The sequence below is a fragment of the Otolemur garnettii genome, unplaced genomic scaffold (assembly GCF_000181295.1).
Source record: "Otolemur garnettii isolate 467f Iridium unplaced genomic scaffold, OtoGar3 scaffold00061, whole genome shotgun sequence".
Lineage (NCBI taxonomy): Eukaryota > Metazoa > Chordata > Mammalia > Primates > Galagidae > Otolemur > Otolemur garnettii.
Window position 1 is genome coordinate 10,311,805 of NW_003852456.1, and position 12,680 is coordinate 10,324,484.

General features: G+C 37.8%; 1 non-coding gene across 1 annotated transcript; it reads right to left on the reverse strand.

Moving 5' to 3' along the window:
• Positions 1-12,310: 12,310 nt before the first annotated feature.
• LOC111726344 lies at positions 12,311-12,376 on the reverse strand. The gene has a single exon (XR_002774146.1). It is a non-coding gene; the product is annotated as a small nucleolar RNA SNORD77 (small nucleolar RNA).
• Between the last annotated feature and the right edge of the window lie 304 nt (positions 12,377-12,680).

The following is a 12,680-nucleotide window of genomic DNA, read 5'->3' on the forward strand; positions in this document are numbered from 1 at the left end:
GTGATTTTCCACTGATGTGCCACAGCATACTGGGTGCCACGAGAGGATCTCAGGTGTGCCTCAAAAATTTGTAAAGATCATTCATTAAATTATTTTTGAAAGAAGTTCAAAGCACAGTAAGTATATTCTTTTTTTTTATTCTTTTATCATTTTTTATTTTTTTTAAGTTTTTTTTCTTGATCAACATAATTTAAGTGTGGCATGTAAGTTTAACTACGGGTTCAATTGTGCTGTGAGATTTTGAAAAAAAAGGTTGAGAAACACTGATCTAGGTTATTAGCCACTGAACCACCTAGAAGTTCTTTGCTTAGCAGAGCAATAGACCAACCTTTTGGACACAAACTTGAGGAATAACATTGAAATAACATTCTGTGAATACAAAGAGGCAGCCTGCTGGAGGAATTGATGTTTCTTATCCCCACACCTCCACTCTCTGAAGTTCTAGAAGTCCTACATCTCAGGAAGATGGGCATGTTTCTATTAATACCAGAGCACACGTGAAAGTCTTGAGCCTTCGGCCATTGCTGAAACCCAGTCACTTTGTTCATCTTGTGACAAAAAAAGTAGCTGTCCACAAAAAGGATTAACTATCCTCCCAGTACTTGATCTTGATCATCAGAGGCAGAAATAATACTTTTGGTACCCTGATAAATCCACAGTACAGTTTGTTAGGACTACCTTTGTCCCATGGTGACAATGAAGTACACACCCCAAGAAGTACGGGGCCATGGCTCAGATGAAGGCTGAGTTCTGGGGACCCATTCAGTGAACCACTCAGACTTGCAGGGTCAAATCTCTAATCAAGGGTAAGCGAAATCTGGAATAGATGATAGAGAAAAATATAACAAGTACTTAGTTGTGGCTTCAAAACCAGCAGGTGCACTGGGTCAAATGTGTCCTGGTAACTGTCCTCTGGTAAGTTAGCCCCAGGAAAAAAAGCACCATATTGAACCAGGAGGAGGCAGTTTGCAGACGGGCGACCTGAGTGTTTGAAGTGATGTATGGACCATAGCAGATGCTGTGATGTGCCACCCACATGCTCCTTTGGACTGATACTCTCATTTCTGCATCTGCCATGTGGGTTACTGATGGCGAGCAGGTAAGATTCTTTTTCTGGAGACTGCCCTGTGCACTTGTAGGGTTATGCCCCGCTGTCCCTCCACCACACCCTTAGAAGGTAGCCTACAACTGACATGTGCATGTAGACAAAGTTGTGTCTTCCTTGTCCCACCGTGGACAACCCTGAAGAACCATCACAGTTCCGGAGCTTCTCACAGGATCTGTTGAAATCCCTGTTGCTCCTGAAACAACTCAACTGTACCAGTGCCCAGCTCATTCAGTTCCTGTAAGAGTCTCTACTCAACCTCTTCCTTTTAGCTACCATGTATATCCAACTTAGAAGGCATAGAATTGTTGGTTGCGTACGCACTCATTACATCCTACAGCAATGGTGGCATTTTCTTCAGATTATACACATATCTGAGCAGTATCATGAAACCACTTTGAAGACATTTTCTAAAAATGACTTAAAGACTTTTTATGGTCCCTGTTTAATTAACATTGATAACATACTTCATAGAAAGGATTACTTGGGGGAGGAATAAAAACGATATATTCAGTAGCCATAATCACTGCTTTTAATGTCAAAACACTGAAATAAAATCCCTTTAATATTAAGCCCATAGCATTAAAACTTCCTATTTTACCCTGACGCCACAGGTGAATGATTGACCTTTTCCCCCAAATTCATTTGGATAGTCTGACAAAATGTGAGCCAGAAAAACACAGTGTTAATGATTAAAATAAAAGCGTGCCTGTTAGATTCATGGTAGGTATATGTGACATTGAATACAAAATATGTACTATTCTGACTCTCTTGTTTTAGGCCTCTTTTCACCTGGACTCTTTCCTAACCAAGATCTACCTTACCGAGATAATGGCCACTGCCTGTCACTCACCTATCCTGTTACAAGGTGCCTTTGAGAAAGCTGACAGCTTCCACGAATTGCAATCACACATCCAAGGTAGTCTCCAGAAAAGGGCGTTTTATTGATGTAAAAGGGCCAAGTGCTTTTTACTTTTTCCCCTGGGCTTGTCCTCATGTGAGGTGGAGTGTAGCTGAGGTCACATTCACCTTCAGCTGCCTTCCTCATTATAGCAGACGCTATTGGCTCAGACCAGAGATCCATCCATCCATGAGTTTTTATATGAGTATTTTCTGGAATAGATTTTAGATTTTACCTTTTTTTTCAAAAAAAAAAACCTTCAAATATTTACTACATAACAAAATGATATACTTGTATACATCCATAATTTATTAGTGTTGTTGTTTATGGACTCAATTTTAAGCCTCTCCTTTCCTAAAAATAGCTATATGTTAATTACAGAATATTCTCTATGAGGCTAAAGACCTATTTATAAAATCCTACTCCATTCCTAAAGTCTTCACAGGTAAATCAAGACCCTTACATATAGTGGAGGAGATCAGAAATTATATCTTTATTTAAAGAGCTAAACATATCTATTTATTTTAACCAAAATAATATTTTTCACTCATTTTTGTCATAGAATACTTAAGATCGTACTGTGGGTAAGCACAGTCCGTACTTAGGAATTGTGGACACAGCAGTGAATGAAGTTCTCTGTCTCCGTATTCACACATGTGAGGCACTAATTCTAACTAAAGCGTGCAGTTACTTGCCTCAGCTCCATGGTGGAGCCAAAACCATGATCTTTTACTTTCTCTCTTGAAGTGAAAGCATCACCTATATAAATATTGGGAATTTATGCTGAATTATCATAGTTAATATTTCATAAAATAAATGTACAAATAACTCCTTTCTTTTGCAAATCCATCAGTGGAGTCACAATTCATAGGCACAGTCTGATCCACTAGCAGGTTACTTGATGAATGCAATCAATTGTGTTACAAAGATGCTGCAAAGAACACAGATTCGGGGAAAGAGAGGAAAGATAAAAACATACTTACAAAAACTGCATTCCTGAATGTATAAGGTTCTATTCTTTATAAAGAAGAAAAGAAAAAAAAGAATGGTTTGTAGCAAACATTTAAAGACAGGCTGGAAAATGTGCATAAAAGAGAATTTTAAAGAAAAGGGAAAGGGGGGTCATTTAATTTAGTATTTCATTTAAAGAGTTACTAGGAGTTTATAGAGTAAAAGAAAACTGCTGATTCTGGCATTCACTGATTAATAACACTTTGCATTTTAATGGGACCTTTCACATGGAATGCACTTTTCAAGTATAAACTAATTAAATCTTAAACACTTAAGGGAGGCCAATCAATTCTCTTTCCAGGAATAGAGAAACTGAGGCTAGAAGGTTGAATAGAAAATATTTTTCTGCATCACTCAGGAAATTTCAAATGAAGATAAAGATTACTGAAAATTACCTCATCTGTTTTAAGATGAAGCCTTTGTATATTACTTATTTCAAAAACAGAAAAAAATATTAAAAATAATCTTATTGTGATTTTTTACACTTTGGGACCAATTTTTATGTATCATATTTGACAATTAAAGGCATTAAAATACCTTTAAAAAATTTGCAGGCTCATGCCTGTAATCCCAGCACTAGAGGAGGCCAAGGCAGGTGGATCCCTTGAGCTCAGGAGTTAGAGACCAGCCTGACCAAGAGTGAGACCACGTCTCTATTAAAATGGAAAAGCTAGCTGGGCCTGGTGGTGAATCCTATAGTCCCAGGTACTCAGGAGGCTGAAGAACGAGGATCACTTGAGCCAAGGAGTTTAAGGTTGCTGTGAGCTATCATGATGCCACAGCACTTTAACCAGGGTGACAGAGTGAGACTCTGTCTCAAAATAAAAGAAAAAGAAAAAAAACCCTTCTCATTGTTAAGTGTTTCCATTAGCAAGAATTTAGCCAATTTAAAGGGGGATGTAGGTCTTATATCAGAGAACAAAACACATAAGAAGGAAATAGAAGACACCATTTAGTATGCTTAATCAGTAAACATGTCATTTGCATAATATTTAAGTGCATACGGTTTTGTTTTGACAAAAACAAAGTAAGTAAGGTAATGTATAAGATATTGCAAGGTAACATACAGTGTAAGATAAGGTTTACAAAGTAAGACATCATGAAGGCTGGTTTTGAGGACTTTTTAATGCACAAGTATAAGATGTTCTCACATAAAGTAGGGAGATCAAGTTCCTTCCCTCTAAAGTGGTAATTTTCAACAGGTGCACCATGGCACTGTGCCCTGAGAGGATCTTGGGTGTGCCAAGAAATTTTTGAAATATTATTGATTAAATTATTTTCAAAAGTAGTTCAAAGCATTGTGTGTGTGTGTGTGTGTGTGTGTATATATTTTACTTTTTTTCCTGATCAACATAATTTAAGTGTGTCACAGAAGTTTAACTATAGATTCAAGTGCGGTGAGATAAAAAAAGGTTGAAAAACAGTTCTCCAAAGGAATGAGGCAACTGAATGACCTTGAAGCTGAGAAGTGTGATGAATCCCTACTTTCTAAAAGCAATTTAGTCAAGTTTGTTTTAGTTAATAGAAGACATTATGCAAAATTAGTTTATAAGATGTAATACTATATTTTTTGTGCTTGGGTGTGTGCATACACATACATGCAGCATACACATGTGAATGTGTCTAGCCTCTAAAAGTCACTATGTAAGATTTGTTTCAGTTACTAAAAGCCATTATGACAACTCAGTTTATTTATATGTACCGTGTGTGTACAAACACACTCACATACACACTCGTGTGAGCGTGTTTTAAAAAGCTGGTTGTTCTGATGCTGAGGACTTTCTAAATATTACGTATAATTCTGTGTACTTGGGTTTAAACGCTGGAAACACAAGATTGAATAAAATACAGTCCCAGAATGGGCCACCAGGAATCTTAAGGGAAAGAAACTCAATACTAATTATTTGCTGGCTGTGGTAGATCGGGCACATCACATAAGAGCATCTACAGTTACACTTCGCTCCTCGTGGGAAGTGAGAGCAGGAATGTGTGTGTACGTACATGAAGATAGGGAACAGAGAACAGTCAGAATTCACGGGGGCTTTGGAAAAATTGGAAGAACACCACAGATTTTCCACTCTTCTCAGTTTTTTTTTTTTTTTTTTTGCCTTATCTATGCTTAAAAATCACACCTTCAAGGTGGCGCCTGTGGCTCAAAGGAATAGGGCACCGGCCCCATATACCAGAGGTGGTGGGTTCAAACCCTGCCCTGGGCAAAAACTGTAAAAAAAAAAAAAAAAAATCACACCTTTAAATTCTAAACAATTATTCATCAACTCTTCATACATTTTCCTATTCTCTCATGTCTTTTTTCCCTCCAGGTTCCCATTTGTCTAGCCTCTCCAGTGACTTAACTATATGCAATTTGCCAGCTGTCTTCTCTGTTTAGGGGTAATCTCTTTTTTCTTTCTCTCTTTCTTTGAAAGAATGACGTCTCTGTCTGTCTCCCAGGCTGCAGTGCCATGGCATAGCCTAGCTCATAGCAGCCTCAAACTCCTGGGCTCAAGCCATCCTCCTGCCTCAGCTTCCAGAGTAGCTGGGGCTACGGGGGTATCACCACACCCACTAATTTGCAGGGAATTCCTAACTAGTTCTGCACTCATAACCCAGCTGCTTATGGATCAGGAGAAGAAAGGAGGGCAGGTGCTCAAACACACCATTTTCAGAGTATTTAAATAGTTATTATGGCTACTATGTGAAACAGGAAAGAAAATGAAAGTATAAAATAGACATGAAAAAGACAATTTTATCTAAAGTAGAATATGTTTTTAATTTTCTTTAGAAGTAGTAGTATTCTAGGAAGACCATGTGTTTTTTTTAATTCAGCTTCACACCATCTCCACGGTCAAAGGTGTCTTTCAATGCTGATTTCTAGCAGTGTCTTATTATAGATTGGGAAGTAAGTGAATCAATAATAGAACCAGAATTTGAATAAAATGCTTGCAAAGTAGGCAAAAACTTATTGTAGGTAATCTCTCCTGGATTGACAAGTCAGAGATTTTCATTAAACATGAAATGGTGTTCAATTATATATCCAATTGTTCATTTATTTATTCATATATTCAACAAAACTGTGTTCAGTATTTCCTATATACCAGGCCCTGTCAAGCACAGAAGAGAGAAATTGTCCCCTTTCAAGGAGTATATCTAGAGAAACACATTTTTGCAACATGTGCAAAAAAATGGAATATAAGTTCCCAGCGCTATGATGGTACATACGCGAAAAGTCCTATAAAAATACACACGAGAAACTAGCTGTTTTAGATGGGATGCATGGGAGAAATAATTTTGAGCTTTACACGTAAGAGTGAAAAACATTTTGAAAAGCACAAAATAAGGTTGTGGGCCGTGGGGAGGCTCAGAAACAGCACATGCTGGAGGCAAAGTCACAGAGTATGAGGGTGAACAGCAGATAAAAATCTCTGGTCACTATTTTTCATGTATGCACAGTTCCATAGTAATAATAAGTGGAATTGTTAATCATCTTATTTTCCTTCAAGTTGAATGCTGAGAAAGAGGCTTAATAATTAAGGAATGAAATTCCTTCCTCAGTTTCTTTGGCCTCAAGAGATGAGGGCTCCAATCTACCTCCCCTCGTTATGCACAAAAAGCAACTTAAACTCGTAAATAAACAAAGGTAGATAGTTTCATATATTGAAATAACAGTTGAGATTACATTTTCATTTTTATTCTTAAAATAACTGCAAACACAGTCTAATGAGAGTGAGCCAGTTCATTCAAATTTTTTAAAGAAATATTACATTGCTTTTCTTATCTGTATTTTCATTAGCATTCAGTCAACTGAAAGAAATGTATTAATTATTATCACATTTTCTATAAATTATATAATGATAGATATTAAAATGCCACTTATAAAGATCCTCATTATGATATTCATGGTAACTATTGCCATAATGATGAGTCTTTAAGGCAAATTTACTCATGTAAATTGGTCTCTGTTTGAGAAAGCAGGAAAGATGTACTGCATTTTAAAAATACCGTCAGAAAGGGTTAATACTGAGAAAGTTGTGACTCCTAAACAAACAAGCCTGAGCTCTGGGAAAAGCTAATTTCTCTTTACTAGAGCAATCAATGGCATTGCCTGATTAATGAAAAATTTTTTATTTTTTTTGGCATTCTTAACAAGCAAAGACCATTTACTGATAGTTTCTTACTCCAATTCTTTTAATGTCTCCTGTTTGTTCTCAGCAGGAATGTAAAGTTCCCTTTACTGATAGAAAATATGACAGATTGGCAATTCCCAGTACATGGAGTCAACCCAAGTGCCGCTACAGGTGAATAGATTAACAAACCAGCACGTGTGTGCCATGTGCCCTCGAGCCCTGTTCAGCCGCCAGAACACGTGGAGACTTTACACTTTTTACCTGCACGGAGTTGAAGGACATTCTCCTCAGTAAAGTATCAAAAGAATAGAAAAACAGGTATCCTATGTACTCAATACTAATATGAAGCCAGTAGATGAACTAATACATGCCCAACAAAAAAACTGAATTAAATTCAACTGGGGGGAGGGGCTGAAAGAGGAGGGCGGGGCTTGGGTGCTCTCGCCTGGCCCGCGGCCCAGTGTAAGGGGCTGCGGCACAGCACCTGGGGGAAGGGCTCAACTACAGCTGGAACTCTACCTAACGAACACAGACAATGGAACCTGATCATTTGTACCTTCATATTAATCTGAAATAAATAAATAAGAAGAAAATATAAGGGGGGGGGTGAAGAGAAAGAGACAGAGAAACAGGAAAATTTTCTATTTGTGAAGTCCATACCTCCAAAACTGTATAGAAGTTTCACTTTCTGTTTCTCTTTCTAGAAGCTTTATAATCACATGTAAAATTTCTATTTTATTTTATTTCATTCATTTCATTTTATTTTGAGACAGAGTCTCACTCTGTCACCCTGGGTGGAGTGCTTTGGTGTCATAGCTCACAGCAATCTCAAACTCCCGGGCTCAAGTGATCCTCCTACCTCAGCCTCCCCAGTAGCTGGGACTACAGGTGCCTGCCACCACACCTGGCTAGCTTTTCTATTTTTAGTGAAGATGGGGTCTTGCTTTGCTCAGGCTGGTCTCAAAACTCTGAGCTCAAGCAATTAGTTTATTTCTTTTAAAGAGTCCTTTTCTTAGCCAGTTTTAAGAAAAATTACTGCAGAGCTTACATAAGTACGCTTTACAGTAAATGATGACTTGTAAATGGCATCGTGTGGTCTTTGCTTTCTAACACTTTTCATGGACTGTCTGGAGGTGTGCATGATACAGGATTTTATTCTTTAATAAAAACTGAAAAGCTGAATAACTTCAAAATAATTTTAATTAGCCTGAGATGTTTCATTTCCAAAATTTCCATTTGAAAATGAGACTACAAGATGAATAAAAAAGGGGTAACTCATGGTTTTAAAAAAATGTATGTCAAATATAGTTTGTTTGGAGTAATCACTTTGGAGTCAATGTTTTTGAAGTGTCTTCCTAGGTTGAAGCCAAGGGCTTGGTTAATGGAGGCTGCTATGAACAAGGACCAAGATTACCTGATTTAGCAAAGCATTTGTGGGTCAGTGAGATTAAGAGCAGGCTTTTGAACAATGACTTGAACTTTTTCTGGGTTCTATGCTTAGACAGAAACCTTTGTTCTTTTTCTGAGCACAAGAATCATTATTAAGATGCTGCTATTTCTAAATATTGTGGATGAAATAAATAATTAGTATATAAACTTGAAAAATGTAATTTTCTCTAAAATGTCATAACTTTCAAGTGTAGAAATTCCCACTCCACAGTCCTAGAAAACAAAGAAAAAAAACTCCGTGGCAAATACTAACTAACAGTTCTAGAAATTCTGAGAGGACCCCAAGGCCAGCAATCAGGTCAAATATGAGTTAAACGATTTGCAGTGATTTGTCAATTAAGTGGTGGGTGCAAAGTTGATTTTTTTGGTAATTGATATGGGACTGATTAGGATTGATTCATAGAGCTAGGGTGAGGGAGTGGGAGCTGAATTCCTGCCAACCTTTATTGGCCAAATCAGACAACTCCTGCTTTGCAAGTGCTCACTAATTGCTGTTTTACTTTATATTAATTAAGGCAGTGATTTTCAACCACTATACATGGCACACACCAGCATGTCACCAAAATTTTTAAAAATCATTCATTAAATTATTTTCAAAAAAAACTCAAAGTGCAGTAAGTATATTCTTTTTTTTACTCTCTCTTTCTCTTTTTCTCATCAACTTCATTTAAGTGTGCTGAGGAAGTTTAACTATAGTTTCAAGTGTGTTGTGAGATGTTTTTTAAAAGGCTGAAAAGCACTGCATTAAGGTGTAACTTTGACATTTAGAATGTTCTATCACTGACATCACTTTTATTCATATTTCCAAGAACCCTGCGATTCTGTAAGGTTGCTGTCACTTTAATGTAACTATAAACTGAGAATCTGTGGTCGGACCACCCAAGTTCTCTCCTGACTGAGGGTTTGCCCTTGTTTTTAGTCTCTATTTTTAGTGCTTTTTTTTTTGCCACCATGATATTTTGTTTTTCACAACTGTTTTTTTTTTTTTTCTGTAGAGACAGAGTCTCACTTTTTCGCCCTTGGTAGAGTGCAGTGGAGTCGCTCCAGCAACCTCCAACTCCTGGGCTTAAGCGATTCTTCTGCCTCAGCCTCCCAAGTAGCTGGGACTACAGGCGCCACAACGCCCGGCTATTTTTTGTTGCAGTTTGGCCAGGGCTGGGTTTGAACCCGCCACCCTCGGTATATGGGGCCGGCGCCTTACTCACTGAGCCACAGGCGCCTCCCCACAACTGTTTTTATATTTCATGGAGAGATTGTTATTTCTTCCATTAGAATAATTATTTTTGATTTCTGTGTAATTTTACCTCATCTATCTTCATCTGTCATAAATTCAGGATATTTAAAAGGGAGGAAGATAATTGTCCTTTGGTAATGGTTGGAGGCAGAGCGGACCCAGAGAAAAATATCAAAGCTTTCAAATTTGTCAAAGGCTTTTTATTTTTTTATTTTTTTGGTAAGTCTAAACTGTCAAGGGAGCTGTGATTGCTCATCTTTCCCCTCAGCCATCATGAAGATCAATACCGATTTCAGTGCTGCTGATCACGCGGTTATCTGCATCAATCCCTGTGATCGGCACAGGGAACAAATCAAACCCAGGGGAGCTATTTCATTTCACCTGTGATTTAGAATGCAATATGCTGCATATCAATCTTTGTGTCTGTGCTAAAAGCTGCCCCTACAAGCATAAGTCATATTTTAATAATATTAAATGTAGTTATAAACTTTCTCCACAAAATCCTGAAATGTGCAGATTAACCTTGGTTAATAACCCAGGGGTAATGTGACAGTAACTAAAATAAAATATTTTGTCTAACATAAGAAAAAAGGCAGGGGTGAAAACCAGAGAGAAATAAAACTCCTGATGCATAATCTCGTATGTTATTTATGGGCATATACAAACGTTGACTAAGAATATCTGAGGATCTTACATGCTAAATACCAAAATGAGGTTGGTTGTCCATCACAGACAAACCAAGATAGAAAGACGGACAGCCTGCAATAAATTCACATCCGCTTATATATTTCTTGGACAACTTTTCTGTTGAGTGTTAGCCTCATTCTTTAATAAAATCATTCTGCACATCTGTTTTTCTCCAGATACACATAAGATAAATGGCATTCATGTATTCACATGAGATACACACTCATGGGTATCTCTGGAAGACGTAAAATTCTGAAACTTTCATGTTCTCCAAATAGCTTATCAGAATGAAGGTAGGAGAGAGGCTATATGTTTTTTTCCAAAATAAATTTGGTATTTGATTCATCACAAACAAAAATCATTATAATTTTGTCATAGTCAAAAGGTACTACATAACACACAATGGAATCCTACAGAGACACGGAAAACGAACAAAGTCTTGTCATTTGCAGTAACGTAGATGAGCCTGGAGGTCCTTATACAAGCGGAAGGAAGCCAGGCACAGAAGGACCAGTGCTGCTTGCTCTCAGAGGAGCTAGCAATTTGCTCTCAACAGAAGTAGAAGGGAGAATGGAGGATAGAAATGGTGCCAAAAGGCAGAGATTGCTTGACAGAGACAGAATAGACAGAGGACTCAGCTCCAGTATTCCTGAGCAATGCAGAGTGGCTGTAATTAAGAACAATGGAGGGGCAGTGGCTCACACCTGTACTCCCAGTACTCTGGGAAACCAAGACAGGCAGATCCCTTGAGCTCACAAGTTCAAGACCAACCTGAGCAAGAAAGAGACCCTGTCTCTACTAAGAATAGAAAAACCAGATGGGTGTGGTGGCAAGTGCCTGTAGTGCCAGCTACTCAGAAGGCTGAGGCAGGAGAATCACTTTTACTCCTTTCTGCCTCTGAAAAGGAATTCAGACTCAGATATGAGTCCAACAGTTTGATGTTGCTGTGAGCTATGATGACACCACAGCACTCTACCCAGGACACAGAGTGAGATTCTGTCTCAAAAAATAAAAATAAATAAATAAAAAGAACAATGTAGTGCATATTTTCAAATAGCTAGAAGTGTGCTTTGTGGATCTTCCTAGCAAAAGAGAAATGATACATACGCAGATGGATATACTGATTATCCTGATCTGATCATTTCACATCATGTTCATGCATTGAAATATCACACTGTACCCCATAAATATGTACAAGCCTTATGTGTCATTAAATATATTAGCTAAAACAGAAATACAATGAAAAAATGAGATGCCATTAGATTAATTTAGGACACGTGATGATTCTGTAGTTACAAATGATGTGAATGTGTCAGAGCTTTTAATTTTTACTTTCCTCCCCCCTTTCTCCATGGTGATTCTTTAGATGTGCGTTAAGTCAGAAAAATGCAAGCCAGCAATGAATTACCATAGTTAAGCTGTCAATCAGATAGATACTGGAGGGAAAAGGCTCTGGTCTAGAAGGTTGAAAATTATCCCTCTGAGATAGTTGAAACAGAAAGAGCAGACAACAGCAAGAAATACTACAATTCTGTGAGAAGCCTATAGTCCAGGGATTCAGTTCAGTATCATTACAAGACACCAAGGAGAAGATTCTGCAAGCATTGTATGAGAGGAAGGTGGGGGTCGCCGGTTTGGATGCGAGGGAATGAATTGGATGACTGTGAGCACACACTGGTTAAAGTAATATTGGACCACTGAACACCTTTTCAGAGGCAGCATCTTGATAACATATTAGTTATTTAGCTTTTGCAATGTAAGAATCCCTGCGTTTTGGGTTTTTGTTTCCTTTTTTTTCCAGATACATAAGGGCAAATGGTTAATTACATGATTCAATCTGCTTAACTATGCAACCGTAATAGTATAGAATTGCTGCTTTTTGTTTTTGTTATTTGTTCTAATTTCTAGCACGTTTTTCTCTCACTTAAGGAGTTTGTGCACAATTTGGAAACACTGTCTCTCTCTCTCACACACACACACACACAAAGAAGTTATCCATATTCTCCTCTTCTCTAGATGATATAGAATTCTGGCTCATGTCTACAAATGTACTGGCCAAAAATAAGGGGAGAAGTGCTGAAGGAACGTGGGCGGAAGCTTTTCCATTTCTCACAAGTTGCTGAGATGGGGCCATGTGTTTTTGGACATTGTAAAATGTAAATGGAATTT